The sequence below is a fragment of the Osmia lignaria genome, chromosome 8, assembly GCF_051020975.1.
Source record: "Osmia lignaria lignaria isolate PbOS001 chromosome 8, iyOsmLign1, whole genome shotgun sequence".
Lineage (NCBI taxonomy): Eukaryota > Metazoa > Arthropoda > Insecta > Hymenoptera > Megachilidae > Osmia > Osmia lignaria.
The window spans coordinates 4,590,794-4,606,976 of NC_135039.1; the positions used below are offsets into that span (position 1 = coordinate 4,590,794).

Here is a 16,183-nt window from a genome sequence, read left to right on the forward strand (position 1 = left end):
TTTGTATTCAGTTTATTATTGCATTCTGTTTTACAGTATATTGCATTACTTATATTACAGTGCATTACATTACATTATTTACATTAGGTTGGTTGCGGCCTTCACTTTTACTTTATGCTTATTATTTATTATTTACCTCATTATGTACCTCATTCTTCTTTAACATCTTTAATTGATTATTTCACTGTTCAGTCGTTCATTTTTTCATTCTCTCATTGTTTATTCGTTCTGACACATTCCTGCTTTCTTGCTTTCACTTACGCCTTCTTACCTTCTTTATTTTCCTTAATCTTTAATTTCCTTAATCGTTCCATCCATTCATTCATTATTCATTATTCATTATTCATTCACTCATTCACTCATTCATTCTGATCAATTAAAGTTAATGGATATGATTTATACTACTTTATTTTCATTAAGTTTTGCTTTCTCTACAATGATAAGTGGTTTTGTCCATCCAAATGCTTTGATTGTGCGTGAATTTTATTATAATCTTATCATTCAAGTACTCTTATTTATTTACTTATTTATTATTCTATTTTACTTTATTTCATTTAGTCTTATTTCAGTTTATACACTGGTATAGTGTTTATTGAACTGCGTACTTTATATTTGATTCATTTATTTGTTGCTTTAGCTACTCTATTTTGATATGTCATTCATTAATTAGTTCTATTTGCAGTTGTATTGACATGACCATTTATCATCTACCATTTACCAGTTACAGTCTAACTTATAATCTACTCTGGTAAAGAAATAGAGTATTGTAGTTAATAATCTTTACGGTTATATCTATTGAATTCACTTCTTCTATTTTGTATTTTGTATTCAGTTTATTATTGCATTCTGTTTTGCATTATATTGCATTACTTATATTACAGTGCATTACATTACATTATTTACATTAGGTTGGTTACGGCCTTCACTTTTACTTTACGCTTATTATTTATTATTTACCTCATTCTTCTTAATATCTTTAATTAATTATTTCATTGTTCAGTCGTTCATTTCATGCTGTCATTGTTCATTCATTCTGAATTAAATTGAATCAAGGTAACTGTTAAGATTTAGTTTATTTTGACTCATGATGGTACAAAGTTCTGTAAATGGTATTAATATTAATATAATTATGGTTTGTTTGCATACAATTATTCTATATATATTTTCTATATTTTAATTTATTTGTGCCACGTATCACTGTTTACCATCATTTATTTTATTTTATTTCTTGTCACCTCTATCCTTGGACATTCCTTGGACATTTTGACATTTTGATATTCTTCTCTGGTATTCTTTAATTCAATTTATTCAAGCCGTTTCTCTTCGATAATAGTATAGCTCTTTGATGACGGTGTGCTGTTCCTGTAGGAATTAATATTCATGTCATTAACTTGTGCTACTCTTGTTTAAATTTTATTATGCGTTATTATAATCATTACCTTGTTTGTTTCTTTTCTCTTCTTTTCTTTTATATTTCCTTTCTGCTAGTTACCTGCTGCCTTGGTTGCTTTGATTCTACTTTGGTTACATTTATTTATTAACTGACTGGGTGTTACATGATTGGTCCTACGTGACTTTCCTGACTATATGCGTTATCTGACGTTGTGAGATGGTTATATTTGATTTCGATTCTGTTTAGGTTGAATGTTTCATTCGTTTATTTATTCGGCCTTTCGTTCTGTGGCGGTTTCTTTGTTTCGTTGTTCTGCGTAGTTTGTTTCCTGCGGCGCGATAGGCAGTAACATAATGCGTCCTGCAATCTGCGGATCTTATTCGGGTTGATTTCATTTCATTCATTTCATTCTATCTTCATCATTGTTTATACTTAATAATTACTTCATCCTACACTATTGAAAAGTATGATTTATATATTTATAAATAATAAATGATAGCTGTGGTATTGTTTTATTAATTGATTTATTCTTGATTTTAATCCGTTTGGGGTTTTAATTGTTGCCCGTTTGCTTTTATAATTGCCTTTTATGTGAGTCGTGGTATTGGTTTTATTAATTGATTTATTTTTGATTTTAATCCGTCTGGGGTCTTATTTGTCCGTTTATAATTATCTTTCCGTGAATAGTATTGGATATCGGACTTATCTTTTATGGTAAGTCTGATGGTAGGTACGGTTTCCCAGGATTGCGCGGCAGCACGATGGACGGTTCTGCAGTCGGTAACTGTGTAACTGGTAATTGGCGCGTGGTAGGTGACTACTACGCGGCAGATAATTTGCCTGTGGATAGCCGTTACGGAGTGAGCGGCCGAGTATCGCTGTCTGGTAAACGGAATATTTGTTGCTGGTAATATCCTTGGTACTGCGGTTGATTACCAACTAGGCATAGCTTGCGGCTTATGGTCATCTTTTGTAGGTACATTATCTTTGGTTTTGGTCATTTTGATTCATTTTGATTTGTTTAAACTGTTTGGTTTATGCATTTTCGCTTTTCGCTTATGAGCACTTATATATACTCTATTATAATTACTTAATTACTTAATTTGATGGTTTGATGGATAATTGACGATTGATAACCATTATGGAGTGAACTAGGGAATTTTATGAACACTAGGTTCTATCTCTATATGTTTTATACTTTATGGTCTCGCTCTCGCTCTTTTACTCGGCCCGGTTTTCAGTCTTAGGTAACATAGTTTTCGGTGACGCGTGTTTACTCTTCTCTTCTCCGGGCATTGTGCAAATTTGTGCATTATTTACTCGTCTGTGATCTGTGATGTGAAGTGATAACTAAATTAATTATTTAATTCTTCTATTTAAGTATAAATCAAAATTTAATTGGTGCGAAGGTGATTGTGGTGAAATGCGCGCTCCACCGCGATGCATTGTGTTCCATTGCAGTGTATGTGTTTCAAAGTGGTGCTATTTACTCCGTTCTGTGTAAATTATAATATATTATATTATATTATTTATTTTATATTATGGTCATATTTATATTCATGTTTATTACATTCAATTACCTTCTATCTCCGTTCAATTCAATCTATGTATTGAATAAAGTATTGAATATGTTATATTACTATATTATTATATCAGATCTTGGATTATATTCAGTTATTTAAGTTATTTCAGTTACATTAGGTTATACTGGATAGACTTCCGTATAGGGGATCACTCCGATCGGATCGTAAATGGTGTCAATCGATAGATCTCGGTTAACTGAGTCGAATGCAACTGGTTTTAATGTTAGGAGATCACCCGTTAATTAAATAAAGTCAATTAATTATAATCGCCGGCCTACCGTTCCGTATGGGCCAGAATACTCCGATCGGGTCGTAAATGGTGTCAATCGATAGATCTCGGTTAACAGAGTGGAATGCAACAGGTTTTAATGTAAGGAGATCACCCGTTAATTAAATAAAGTCAATTAAAAATAATCGCCGTCTTCGGCACAGTAGAACAACTCCGTAAAAGTTCCGAAGCCGTACTCACATTATATCTCGGAAACTATGCGAAATATGGTAAAATATTTAGAGACCTTTTTTGTAAAAAATTAAATTTGCAACTATTTATGTTCTATAATATTTTTTCATTAGCTGCGTAGTTTTCGAGATATATCAAATTATACCGGAAGTGTAGAAAATAATTTCAATCCATCACTATTCCATCATATTGTCGAACAAGTGGGCGGGGGAGGGGCTCTGCCCCTCCCCCTGCACCCCCACCCCATAAAATCTGGGCTAACCTAACCACTTCTATTGCGAGCCGACTTCCGGTCCAAGTTGATTGTATGTCTTAAGTTCCAATTTTGCATACACCTGACCTAAATTTGTACCCCGGAACCGCTACTGCCTAGCGTTCCAACAGACGGAAGAGTAGTCCTACTATGCCGAAGACGGCGATTATTTTTAATTGATTTTATTTAATTAACGGATGATCTCCTAACATTAAAACCTGTTGCATTCGACTCAGTTAACCGAGATCTATCGATTGACACCATTTACGATCCGATCGGAGTGATCCCCTATACGGAAGGGTAGCCTTCCATTATATTATTATAGTTGAGTGAATAAACGAATGAGGTGATTAGCGGTGGATATGGTATATTGAATAAATTAGGTTAAATTAATTAAACGACTTGACAAGTGCTTGTTTTATTTCACCGTACCTGCCGTATTTACATATTTACATTATTATGTGATGACATGTGTCTATATGCCTTAGTGTAGTTTAATTGGCCTTATTGCATGCTGAACATAATGGATTCAATGGAATTCACTAGAATCTATTAGAATTTGGTAGAGTTTGGTTTATATGGATTTGTTGTTTGAATGCATATATTATGTGAATGCATATATTATGTACGTTTCATTGTGCTGCGTTACCTTCATATATATTTTAAGGACAGTTTGATCCTGCGTTTCCTGTTGCATTGTGTTATGAGATGACTTAGGTGTCACTACTATGCTGTGTCTTGGTTATATTAATATATATTAATCCATATACAAATTATACATTATAAATTTAAATTTACATTTACTTAGTCCGGCTTTGACAATATTGCACTTTCTTCTACCCATTTTGATATGGTTCAGTTGTCAATAAGTAAGTGAGCGCAGCAATTTTCTTTATACTTTGACAGGAATTGTTGTTCCTCAAGGCGCCCTAATGGAATACTTTGTTTTCCTTCCTTTTAATTGATTACCGGTCTACTTCATTGCTTACTTACTTGGTTGTTACTCAATGTAGCAGAGCTCAACGCAGTGTTGGGTGGTTAATTTGGTTTGGGTGTTGATTATATGCTAATATTTACTATTATACTTCCCTAACTAACTTTCTTTTCTACTCTTTTCTATTCTCTCTGCTACAGCTGCTTGTTTTTTTGTTTTACCGCTCTCTTGCCAATGGCAATTTACTTCTACATTATCTTACTCGTGCGATAGGATTGTCGTCTGAGCTTGTTTCTTACACTTTCGTTCTTCACCTGGCTAGGGAGTGGCTACGCTATGTGCCTACTTTCTTCATGGGCATTCTGCATGCCTCCTTTTACCTGCTTGGTTGTTTGAACGGTCGATGCTATGCCTTCTGGGAGCGGTGTGTGTGTGGCTGGGGTATGTATGGGACAAGTCATCGAGGGTTGCAGCGTACGAAGACATGGCGCGGTCAGCCGGGTAAAGGACTTCCCGGTTCCTGATCGTAGCCGAAGAGAAAGCTTCCTGACCTCGCTCATGGCAGGCAGGTGAAGACACGGCCCGATCACCCGTTGAGCAGGAGCTCCGGTGCCGGTCGTGGTTGAAGAAAAATCCTGCGCAACACGCGTGCAGGTTAAAATATCCTACCGCTTGATCGGAGGTGTTGCGGCGTGGCTCCTCAATCCCCTGTGGGTGTCTAGCGCACGGCGGATTGAGGGTAGACGAAAGCGTACATGAAAGCTTGGGAGCTAAAGCGCCGTCGCGGCTATCGCCGGTACAACTGGGATATCCTCTACGGATGAAAGGGTACCGGCGGCCTACGTCAGGGGAGAGGTTTTAGTGGGTAGTATATCAGGCCGCGGATGCCCCTTTTGGGCGCCGCAGGGTCGCCCCTTCTGGGCTGTGACCACTATGATTTGAGCCCACCCTTTAGGGTGAGGCTATCAGGTTGCCCCTTCTGGGTTGCCTCTTTGGGTTTGCCCTCACCAAACGGGAGCCAGGCCCCCCTTCAGGGGATATGAGTCCCACACTGCCCGGGCCCCCTCTAGCCGAATAGTGCGACAAGGGGATAACCCGCGCGTGCGCAAACGCATTTCCTCTTCCATATAACCAAAAAAAAGGGTTAGGGTTAGGTTAGGGTTAGGGTTAGGGTGGATTCCCGCTCGACGCGTCGAGGAGAGCGGACGTGTTTCGTGGTCGCTCCGTGGTTAGTTTCGCAACGCGGTGAAAAGCGGCTTATTTATTCGCGTTTTTTGTTAAATAGTGTTTATTAAGTGTTCGGGAGTGCTATTGTTGTGTTTTGTGATTAAATAATGTGTTAATTTATTGTTAAATAACGAAAATGTGATGTGCGTGTTACGCGGCATTTCCACGTGTGTCCCCGGTATTCGTGGCGTTAATTATGAACATTAGACATTATTTACGGACAATTTTGGTTAATCGGGAACGTTTCGCATTAAAATTCCGCGTTTTTTGTGACTTTTTGTGATTCAATTAATGAAGACAACGCATGCAAGATCAGTGCAAGATCAGACAGGATTGACAGGTTTTCAAGATGGCTGCTGTGGTTGGACAAGGATAGTCAACCTGCACGCGCGGCCCGGGCCTTGGATAGAAGAGGACAGACGATGGGAAATTAGGTCAACGGTTTGGTGACGTATTATTTTTATTCCTTTATTCTGTTCTTATTCTCATTTTATTTTGTTTTCCGTTAATTGCGTCGGTTTATTAAGTGATTTGTGTAAAAGTGCATCGATATTTTTTCAATATTTTTCGATATTCCTTCGTTATGTGTATTATTAATATTAATTTACTTTATTTTACTATCTGGTTGCATGTGTTTGACTGGCACGTTATTCCGCTGTATTATTTAATTATTTGTTTATTAACACATTCGATTAATCGATTCGATTATTCGATTATCCGGTGTTTCCGGTTTTGCATATTTATTCATCGTATTTTCTTATTTTCTTATCTTATTTTATTATTTTCATTATTTTCTATTGTCATTTTAACGCTTTTATCAATTTTCATTTTATTTTATGTTTCGCTTCATTATTTTATCGTTTATAGTGTTCTATATTTTATTTTACTTTTCCTTCGCTGTTTATACTTACATATTGATATTTAACACTATTTTGTGTTATTCTGTGTTATTTGTTTCATTTATTTATTTTATTTATTTATTATAGTACAGTGGGGTAGTGTGCCTTGATAATTTATGCAACTTGCGTTACATTCATTATTTGTCTTATTTATTTTATTACCGTAATTTTATTTTATCTCACTGTTGTCTTTTATTTATTTATTTATTCGCAACGGTATAATTGTGTGATTAATAAACCTGCGCAATTTACGTCCCTTTGCGTGATTTAATTCTTCAATTTATTTATCGTCTCATCGTATTTACCGTTCTATTTGGTTCTATATATATTAATATCAGTGGTTAATATCGCTTTTTCATGTGTTAATGGTTTACGCGGTTTACATTGCTGTCTCGTCTTATTATTTCATTACCCATCGTATTCTATTTTATTTATTTTATTTACCATCTACATTCATATTTCATATCTCATGGTTCATGTTATTTAATATCTTTCGCGTCATTACGGGTATTGCATTTATTTATTTCCTTTATTTTGTGATTCAATACGTAGTCCGCTTGTCATCCGGTTGTTCGGCTTATTGTTTGGTTTATTTATTTTATTTTATTATATTTGTCATTTTCATCGATTCATATCCGTGGTGCAACGTGTTTAACGTGTTTATTGGTTACGTGGTTACGTGGTTTACTTTTCTTGTTCTTTCGATTTTGATATTCGATTATCTCATTCATAGTATTCATCGTATTTATTCCTTTATTTCTTTCTTATATCGTGGCTTACATATTTCATTTTGGACGATGCAGCAGTGACATGTGCTGAAATAAATTGAATTGATTAATAAACAAATAAATTGGACAATCCGGGTTGTGTTTTTAATTGTTCCTCTTGTTCCAGTTCCAGTTTTGTTTTGTTTTAGTTTATTTCAGGTTTAGTGTGTTTGTTTTAATGATGTGGTGCGATGAGGGATTGCTTTTGTGCTTTTGGTGTAAATAGTTTTGTGTAGTTTATTTGTTGCGTGGTGGGTGCTCATTTACTTTACTTTCCTTTCCTTTACTTACTTACTTATAATATTGTATTACATTCACGCTTTCTTGCTTTCATTCACGCCTTCTTTCACTCACGTTACCTTCCTTACCTTCTTTATTTTTCTAAATCTTGCATTTCCTTAATCTTCCCATTCATTCAGTCATTATTCATTAACTCATTCATTCATTCTGATCAATTAAAGTTAAATTAACGGATATGATATGATTTATTTTACTTTAGTTTTTATTTCTGTGATGATGAGTGGTTTTGTCCATTCAAATGCTTTGATGGTGCAGGGTTTGTTATAATCTTATCATTTAAGTATCCTTACTTACTTATTTACTTATTTATTTATTTATTGTTAGTCTATACACTGGTATGGTGTTTATCGAACTACGCAGTTTACATTTGATTTGATTTGATTTCTTGGTCACTTTAGTTACTTTATTTTGATACGTCATTCAATAACCAGCTCTATTTGCATTTGCATTGACATAATCATTTATCATTTACCATTTACCATTAATAATTTGGTTTATAATCTACTTTGGTGAGGAAATAGATTGTTGTGGCTAATAATCTTTACGGTTATATTTCATTGAATTCACTTCTTGTATTTTGTATTCTATTTTAGTATATTTCATTTTGTTTTACATTATATTACATTACATTACATGACATTATTTACATTATGTTGGTTACAGCCTTCACTTTATATTTTGTGCCTTATTATTTATCTGGTTATTTACCTCATTCTTCTTTATTATCTTTAATTGATTATTTCACTGTCCAGTCAGTCATTCTTTTATTCTCTCATTGTTTATGCGTTCTGACACATTCCTGCTTTTTGCTCTCACTCACGCCTTCTTACCTTCTTTATTTTCTTTATTTTCATTATCTTCTTTATTCACCTTCTTTATTTTCCTTAATCTTTAATTTCCTTAATCGTTCCATTCATTCATTCATTATTCATTATTCATTATTCTTTCACTCATTCATTCTGATCAATTAAAGTTAATGGATATGATTTATTTTACCTTATTTTACTTTATTTTAATTAAGTTTTGCTCTCTCTACAATGATAGGTGGTTTTGTCCATCCAAATGCTTTGATTGTGCGTGAATTTTATTATAATCTTATCATTCAAGTACTCTTATTTATTATATACTTATTTATTTATTCTATTTTTATTTTATTTTATTTCACTTTATTCTTATTTCAGTTTATACACTGGTATAGTGTGTATTGAACTACGTACTTTACATTTCATTTCATTGTTGCTTTAGCTATTTTATTTTGATACATCATCCAATAATCAGTTCTATTTGCATTTGCATTGACATAATCATTTACCATTTATAATTTAGTTTGTAACCTACTTTGGTGAGGAAACAGAGTGTCGTAGCTAATAATCTTTACGGTTATATTTCATTGAGTTCACTTCTGGTACTTTGTATTCTATTTTAGTATATTTCATTTTGTTTTACATTATATTACATTACATTATTTACATTATGTTGATTACAGCCTTCATTTTATATTTTATGCCTTATTATCTATCTTGTTAGTTACCCCATTTTTCTTTATTATCTTTAATTGATTATTTCACTGTTCAGTCATTCATTCATTCTCTCATTGTTTATTCGTTCTGACATAGTACTGCTTTTTGCTCTCACTCACGCCTTCTACCTTCTTTATTTTCCTTAATCTTTAATTTCCTTAATCGTTCCATTCATTCATTTATTATTTATTCATTATTCATTATTCATTCACTCATTCATTCTGATCAATTAAAGTTAATGGATATGATTTATATTACTTTATTTTACTTTATTTTAATTAAGTTTTGCTCTCTCTACAATGATAAGTGGTTTTGTCCATCCAAATGTTTTGATTGTGCGTGAATTCTATTATAATCTTATCATCCAAGTACTCTTATTTATTTATTCTATTTTTATTTTATTTTATTTCACTTTATTCTTATTTCAGTTTATACACTGTTATAGTGTTATTGAACTACGTACTTTACATTTGATTTCATTGTTGCTTTAGCTACTTTATTTTGATACGTCATCCAATAATCAGTTCTATTTGCATTTGCATTGACATAATCATTTACCATTTATAATTTAGTTTATAACCTACTTTGGTGAGGAAAAGGAAATGGAGTGTTGTAGCTAATTATCTGTACGGTTATATTTCATTGAGTTCACTTCTTGTGTTTTGTATTCTATTTAGTATATTTCATTTTGTTTTACATTACATTACATTACATTACATTACATTACATTACATTACATTAGTTACATTATGTTGGTTACAGCCTTCACTTTATATTTTATGCCTTATTATTTATCTTGCTATTTACCTCATTCTTCTTTATTATCTTTAATTGATTATTTCACTGTTCAGTCATTCATTCTTTCATTCTCTCATTGTTTATTCGTTCTGACACATCCATGCTTTTTGCTCTCACTCACGCCTTCTTATCTTCTTTATTTCCTAAATCGTTCCATTCACTCATTCATTATTCATTCACTCACTCATTCTGATCAATTGAGGTTAATGGATATGATTTATTTTACCTTATTTTACTTATTTTAATTAAGTTTTGCTATCTCTACTATGATAAGTGGTTTTGTCCATCCAAATGCTTTGATTGTGCGTGAATTTTATTATAATCTTATCATTCATGTACTCTTATTTATTATTTACTTATTTATTTATTCTATTTTATTTCATTTTATTCTTATTTCAGTTCATACACTGGTACAGTGTTTATTGAACTACGTACTTTATATTTCATTTCATCTATTTGTTACTTTAGCTACTCTATTTTGATATGTCATTCATTAATTAGTTCTATTTGCAGTTGTATTGACATGACCATTTATCATCTACCATTTACCAGTTACAGTCTAACTTATAATCTACTCTGGTAAAGAAATAGAGTATTGTAGTTAATAATCTTTACGGTTATATCTATTGAATTCACTTCTTGTATTTTGTATTTTGTATTCAGTTTATTATTGCATTCTGTTTTGCATTATATTGCATTACTTATATTACAGTGCATTACATTACATTATTTACATTAGGTTGGTTACGGCCTTCACTTTTACTTTATGCTTATTATTTATTATTTACCTCATTATTTACCTCATTCTTCTTAATATCTTTAACTGATTATTTCATTGTTCAGTCGTTCATTTCATGCTGTCATTGTTCATTCATTCTGAATTAAATTGAATCAAGGTAACTGTTAAGATTTAGTTTATTTTGACTCACGATGGTACAAAGTTCTGTAAATGGCATTAATATTAATATAATTATGGTTTGTTTGCATACAATTATTCTATATATATTTTCTATATTTTAATTTATTTGTGCCACGTATCACTGTCTACCATCATTTATTTTATTTTATTTCTTGTCACCTCTATCCTTGGACATTCCTTGGACATTTTGACATTTTGATATTCTTCTCTGGTATTCTTTAATTCAATTTATTCAAGCTGTTTCTCTTCGATAATAGTATAGCTCTTTGATGACGGTGTGCTGTTCCTGTAGGAATTAATATTCATGTCATTAACTTGTGCTACTCTTGTTTAAATTTATTATGCGTTATTATAATCATTACCTTGTTTGTTTCTTTTCTCTTCTTTTCTTTTATATTTCCTTTCTGCTAGTTACCTGCTGCCTTGGTTGCTTTGATTCTACTTTGGTTACATTTATTTATTAACTGACTGGGTGTTACATGATTGGTCCTACGTGACTTTCCTGACTATATGCGTTATCTGACGTTGTGAGATGGCTATATTTGATTTCGATTCTGTTTAGGTTGAATGTTTCATTCGTTTATTTATTCAGCCTTTCGTTCTGTGGTGGTTTCTTTGTTTCGTTGTTCTGCGTAGTTTGTTTCCTGCGGCGCGATAGGCAGTAACATGATGCGTCCTGCAATCTGCGGATCTTATTCGGGTTGATTTCATTTCTTTCATTTCATTCTATCTTCATCATTGTTTATACTTAACATTTACTTCATCCTACACTATTGCAAACGTATGATTTATATATTTATAAATAATAAATGATAGCCGTGGTATTGTTTTATTAATTGATTTATTCTTGATTTTAATCCGTCTGGGGTTCTATTTGTTGCCCGTTTGCTTTTATAATTACCTTTCCCGTGAGTCGTGGTAATGTTTTATTAATTGATTTATTCATGATTTTAATCCGTCTGGGGTCTTATTTGTCCGTTTATAATTACCTTTCCGTGAATAGTATTGGATATCGGACTTATCTTTTATGGTAAGTCTGATGGTAAGTATGGCTTCCTAGGATGGCGCGGTTGCGCGACGGATAGTTTAGCTGTCGGTAACTGAGATGTAGCAGATATCTGGCGCGCGGTGGGTAACTGCTGCGCGGCGGATAGTTGGTCGGTGGATAACCGTTACGGGATGAACGGCCGAGTATTGTATGGTAAATAAGTAGAATGCTTGTGGCCGATAATATTTGGCTGCCGGTGCTGCGGATGGTTACCAACTAAGGATAATTTGTAATTATTATCAACGGATAGTGTTGCGTACTTTACTTTATTTAGTGAGATACCGGAATGTTTTCCGCTATCGTTACCTTCCGTTGCATTCTATTCGTGTTTGGTTTCGTTCACTGTAATTTATTGAAAGTGTTTTACTGATGTATTTAGTCGCGGGCGCTTGTACGTTCCGTGTAATAATCAATTAATTAATTTGATAACTAATTTAATAGACAACAGACATAATGGGACGAACTGTAAATTTTACGAAATTCCTCGAAGGTTACGCATCTATATGGCGTATGGTTTATGGCTTAAGCTTCACGCGGTTTCTTATCTTTGGTTGACATGATCATCGGCGGCACTGGTTTACTCCATCTCCATGTGCCATATACTCGGTTGTGACATGGAGGAGGATCGTGAATTAATTGAATCGTTAAATTGCTGAGTTCTGATTAGGCCATTAATATTGAATATTGAATATCGGTGCGTGTGTGTTTGTGATTTGTGCGTGTACCCATTGCAATGAGTGGTGACATGTGCTATTGTGCTCCGTTTTCTGATATATTATATATATGTATTTATTTATATTTATTTATATATTTGTATATTTATATTTACATATTCATTATTCTTATACTTATACATATTTTTATACTCATACTTATACCCAATTTGCATATTGCATATTATTTACAATAAATTCAGTTAGTATTGTGTAATGTTGTGTAATATTTTGCATCATTATCTTTCTACTGCTAATTAATGAATAAAGTTAATTGACAGTTATATCTGAAACACTTGGTTGCCTTGTCGAGTGCTGAGTGTATTCATTTTGTCTTACCGTACCTTCTTCTTAATATTATGCCTGTTTAGGATAATATAATCTGCCTCATTGCATATTCAACGTAATGGATTTTGTAAATTTGCCTGACTTAGCCTTATTGGATGACTACGTCTGTGTGAGATGTGTGAATGAGTGTATGGATTTGCTTGTTGGTAGAATGTACTCCAATGTATCTTGTTCTAATCTTTTATTTTGTGTCCGTCACGTCCGTCTATATACTATACTTTACACTTTCTTTACTTTCCTTACTCTCTCTATTTGCCTCTACTTGCCTTAACTTGATTAACTTCTGTAATAGCTCTATTGCTCACTCACTCATTCATTCATTCGCTTATTATCTACAAGTATTTATTTAGAGTTATTTGGATTTAAGTACGGTTAATTTTCTTGAGAGGATAGACGATTTTGTCCATTCAAAAGCTTGTCAGCGCGTGGCTTCTGTTATAATCACACCATTCAAATTTCATTTCAAATACCCTACTTCTTTGGTTATTTACTTATTTATCTGTTATTCCTTATTTTATTCTTTTACTATGTAATGGTGTGGTGTCTGATTGAACCACGCACGTTATATTTGATTTGTCATTATATTTATTATTTACTATCTTTATACATCAGTCGGTTATGAATTTTTACCTTCTATTTGCATTTGCATGGACATAATCACTTACAATTTATAATCTATAATTTATAAAGTAGTGGGGATGGAGTCAATAATGTTTACGGTCATATTTAATTAGAATATAACTCACTTGTTGTATTTATCTTATTTTCTTTTACATTATTTTGCATTATACTACATTATATCAGCTATGTCTGTTAAGCGTTACACATTTTCATTTGCTGTAGTTCCTCAGTTTGTGAATATCTTCAGCTTTTCCTCTCGCATTCAGTATTCATTTATTCATTTATTATTCATTATTCATTTTGATGTTTTGATGTTGCCTGATTATAGTTATACATTGATTTGATCTGATTTTGATTTATTTTCTGACTCATATTTCCTTTCTGCCAGTTGCTTGTTGCCTTGCTGCCTTGACTTTATTCTGGTTTTATTTATTCTGTTAACTAATATCATTTGACTGGGTGTTGTCTGAATGGCTCCATGGGTTTTCCTGACTATATGCTTTTCATATTGATTTTGCTTTGGTTTAGGGTCTTATTTTATTATTTATTCGGCCTCTCATTCCTTGGCGGTTGTTTTCCTTTATCTTCATTGCCTTTTGTATAATTTGTTTCTTTGCGACGTTATCATGCAGTAACGCAGTGCGTCCTGCAATCTGCGCAATCTGCGGGACTTATTCGGGCTGATTTTATGATTTATTATTTTTATTATTTTTCTAATTATTTTATTGACTTCCATCGTGTCAGGCTACTTTATGCGTTTTAACTATAATTATATTCTATCTTATTATTTTATCACAAACTTATTTGATGTTTTATATAGGTAATGTATTTATAACCATAATATTGACTTATTTCTTTATATAATAATTAATTAATGCCTGATGTTGGCCCGTTTGAAGTTTATCTCTGATCCCATTGATTTAGCATAATTATCTTTTCGATTATAGTATTGTATACCAGACTTATCTTTGATGGTAAGTCTGATGGTAAGTACGGTTTCCCAGGATTGCGCGGCAGCACGATGGACGGTTCTGCAGTCGGTAACTGTGTAATTGGTAATTGGCGCGTGGTAGGTAACTACTGCGCGGTAGATAATTTGCCTGTGGATAGCCGTTGCGGAGTGAGTGGCCGAGTATTACTGTCTGGTAAACGGAATATTTGTTGCTGGTAATATCCTTGGTACTGCGGTTGATTACCAACTAGGCATAGCTTGCGGCTTATGGTCATCGTTTGTAGGTACATTATCTTTGGTTTTGGTCATGTTGATTCATTTTGATTTGTTTAAACTGTTTTGTTTATGCAATTTCGCTTTTCGCTTATGAGCACTTATATACACTCTATTATAATTACTTAATTACTTAATTTGATGGTTTGATGGATAATTGACGGTTGATAACCATTATGGAGTGAACTAGGGAATTTTAATTTTATGAACACTAGGTTCTATCTCTATATGTTTTTTGTTTTATGTTTTATGCTTTATGGTCTCGTTTTCGCTCTTTTACTCGGCCCGGTTTTCAGTCTTAGGTAACATAGTTTTCGGTGACGTGTGTTTACTCTTCTATTCTCCGGGCATTGTGCAAATTTGTGCATTATGTACTCGTCCGTGATCTGTGATGTGGAGTGTTAACTAAATTAATTATTTAATTCTTCTATTTAAGTATAAATCAAAATTTAATTGGTGCGAAGGTGATTGTGGTGAAATGCGCGCTCCACCGCGATGCATTGTGTTCCATTGCAGTGTATGTGTTTCAAAGTGGTGCTATTTACTCCGTTTTGAGTAAATTATAATATATTATATTATATTATTCATTTTATATTATGGTCATATTTGTATTCATGTTTATTACATTCAATTACCTTCTATCTCCGTTTAATTCAATCTATGTATTGAATAAAGTATTGAATATGTATATTACTATATTATTATATCAGATTTTGGATTATATTCAGTTATTTTAGTTATTTCAGTTACATTAGGTTATACTTAGTCAGTATTTTGTGCTACACTGTAAACTGTATTGCATTGTATTATATAACTCCCTATCTTCTATTCCATTATATTATTATAGTTGAGTGAATAAACGAATGGGGTGATCAGCGGTGGATATGGTATATTGAATAAATTAGGTTAAATTAATTAAACGACTTGACAAGTGCTTGTTTTATTTCACCGTACCTGCCGTATTTACATATTTACATTATTATGTGATGACATGTGTCTATATGCCTTAGTGTAGTTTAATTGGCCTTATTGCATGCTGAACATAATGGATTCAATGGAATTCACTAGAATCTATTAGAATTTGTTGGTTTATATGGATTTGTTGTTTGAATGCATATATTATGTGAATGCATATATTATGTACGTTTCATTGTGCTGCGTTACCTTCATATATA

At 32.9% G+C, this 16,183-nt stretch overlaps 2 long non-coding RNA genes across 2 annotated transcripts; both read right to left on the bottom strand.

The window, feature by feature from the left end:
- Nucleotides 1-7,264: 7,264 nt before the first annotated feature.
- Nucleotides 7,265-9,710, bottom strand: LOC143305499 (uncharacterized). The gene is made up of 2 exons (XR_013062508.1): nucleotides 8,813-9,710; nucleotides 7,265-7,564 (listed from the first exon to the last, which is right to left on the bottom strand). It is a non-coding gene; the product is annotated as an uncharacterized LOC143305499 (long non-coding RNA).
- A 1,321-nt stretch (nucleotides 9,711-11,031) lies between these two features.
- On the bottom strand, nucleotides 11,032-12,757 carry LOC143305498 (uncharacterized). Its single transcript, XR_013062507.1, has 2 exons — nucleotides 11,416-12,757; nucleotides 11,032-11,339 (listed from the first exon to the last, which is right to left on the bottom strand). It is a non-coding gene; the product is annotated as an uncharacterized LOC143305498 (long non-coding RNA).
- Between the last annotated feature and the right edge of the window lie 3,426 nt (nucleotides 12,758-16,183).